This window comes from Pituophis catenifer, unplaced genomic scaffold, assembly GCF_029215685.1.
Source record: "Pituophis catenifer annectens isolate HBS135680 unplaced genomic scaffold, rPitCat1.0.hap2 SCAF_80, whole genome shotgun sequence".
In the NCBI taxonomy this organism is placed as follows: domain Eukaryota; kingdom Metazoa; phylum Chordata; class Lepidosauria; order Squamata; family Colubridae; genus Pituophis; species Pituophis catenifer.
Genome location: NW_027256960.1, coordinates 132501 through 135000, shown reverse-complemented (window position 1 = coordinate 135000; position 2500 = coordinate 132501).

The following is a 2500-nucleotide window of genomic DNA, read 5'->3' as shown; positions in this document are numbered from 1 at the left end:
TCCGCCTTCGCCTCGGTGCCCACGCCGGACCCCGGGGGTGCCCGCGACGGGCAGAGGGCCGGGTCTACTGGGACGGCCTCGGGCGGGTCCGGCTTACCGGGGCCCCGGCCGGATCAGCCTTTCTGTTTCCCCCGCCACGATGGATGCACGGGATCCCGGCTCCGGCGCCGCGGGCCTCGGTCGGGGACCTCCGCCTTCGCCTCGGTGCCCCCGCCGGACCCCGGGGGTGTCCGCGCCGGGCAGTCTTCCCGGTCTACCGGGGCCCCGGCCGGATCAGCCTTTCTGTTTCCCCCGCCACGATGGATGCACGGGATCCCGGCTCCGGGTCCGCGGGCCTCGGTCGGGGACCTCCGCCGTCGCCTCGGCGCCCCCGCCGGACCCCGGGGGTGCCCGCGACGGGCAGTCGTCCCGGTCTACCGGGGCCCCGGCCGGATCAGCCTTTCTGTTTCCCCCGCCACGATGGATGCACGGGATCCCGGCTCCGGCGCCGCGGGCCTCGGTCGGGGACCTCCGCCTTCGCCTCGGTGCCCACGCCGGACCCCGGGGGTGTCCGCGCCGGGCAGTCTTCCCGGTCTACCGGGGCCCCGGCCGGATCAGCCTTTCTGTTTCCCCCGCCACGATGGATGCACGGGATCCCGGCTCCGGGTCCGCGGGCCTCGGTCGGGGACCTCCGCCGTCGCCTCGGCGCCCCCGCCGGACCCCGGGGGTGCCCGCGACGGGCAGTCGTCCCGGTCTACCGGGGCCCCGGCCGGATCAGCCTTTCTGTTTCCCCCGCCACGATGGATGCACGGGATCCCGGCTCCGGCGCCGCGGGCCTCGGTCGGGGACCTCCGCCTTCGCCTCGGTGCCCACGCCGGACCCCGGGGGTGTCCGCGCCGGGCAGTCTTCCCGGTCTACCGGGGCCCCGGCCGGATCAGCCTTTCTGTTTCCCCCGCCACGATGGATGCACGGGATCCCGGCTCCGGGTCCGCGGGCCTCGGTCGGGGACCTCCGCCGTCGCCTCGGTGCCCACGCCGGACCCCGGGGGTGCCCGAGACGGGGAGAGGGCCGGGTCTACCGGGACGGCCTCGGGCGGGTCCGGCTTACCGGGGCCCCGGCCGGATCAGCCTTTCTGTTTCCCCCGCCACGATGGATGCACGGGATCCCGGCTCCGGGTCCGCGGGCCTCGGTCGGGGACCTCCGCCGTCGCCTCGGCGCCCCCGCCGGACCCCGGGGGTGCCCGCGACGGGCAGTCGTCCCGGTCTACCGGGGCCCCGGCCGGATCAGCCTTTCTGTTTCCCCCGCCACGATGGATGCACGGGATCCCGGCTCCGGCGCCGCGGACCTCGGTCGGGGACCTCCGCCGTCGCCTCGGTGCCCCCGCCGGACCCCGGGGGTGTCCGCGCCGGGCAGTCTTCCCGGTCTACCGGGGCCCCGGCCGGATCAGCCTTTCTGTTTCCCCCGCCACGATGGATGCACGGGATCCCGGCTCCGGGTCCGCGGGCCTCGGTCGGGGACCTCCGCCGTCGCCTCGGCGCCCCCGCCGGACCCCGGGGGTGCCCGCGACGGGCAGTCGTCCCGGTCTACCGGGGCCCCGGCCGGATCAGCCTTTCTGTTTCCCCCGCCACGATGGATGCACGGGATCCCGGCTCCGGCGCCGCGGGCCTCGGTCGGGGACCTCCGCCTTCGCCTCGGTGCCCACGCCGGACCCCGGGGGTGTCCGCGCCGGGCAGTCTTCCCGGTCTACCGGGGCCCCGGCCGGATCAGCCTTTCTGTTTCCCCCGCCACGATGGATGCACGGGATCCCGGCTCCGGGTCCGCGGGCCTCGGTCGGGGACCTCCGCCGTCGCCTCGGTGCCCCCGCCGGACCCCGGGGGTGCCCGCGACGGGCAGTCGTCCCGGTCTACCGGGGCCCCGGCCGGATCAGCCTTTCTGTTTCCCCCGCCACGATGGATGCACGGGATCCCGGCTCCGGGTCCGCGGGCCTCGGTCGGGGACCTCCGCCGTCGCCTCGGTGCCCCCGCCGGACCCCGGGGGTGCCCGCGACGGGCAGTCGTCCCGGTCTACCGGGGCCCCGGCCGGATCAGCCTTTCTGTTTCCCCCGCCACGATGGATGCACGGGATCCCGGCTCCGGCGCCGCGGGCCTCGGTCGGGGACCTCCGCCTTCGCCTCGGTGCCCACGCCGGACCCCGGGGGTGTCCGCGCCGGGCAGTCTTCCCGGTCTACCGGGGCCCCGGCCGGATCAGCCTTTCTGTTTCCCCCGCCACGATGGATGCACGGGATCCCGGCTCCGGCGCCGCGGGCCTCGGTCGGGGACCTCCGCCGTCCCCTCGGTGCCCACGCCGGCCCCCGGGGGTGTCCGCGCCGGGCAGTCGTCCCGGTCTACCGGGACGGCCTTGGGCGGGTCCGGTTTACCCGGGCCTCGGCCGGCCTAGAGTGTTTCTGTTTCCCCGCCTTGATGGATGTACGGGATCCCGGCGCGGGGGCCCCGGGCCTCGGTCGGGGACCTCCGCCGTCGCC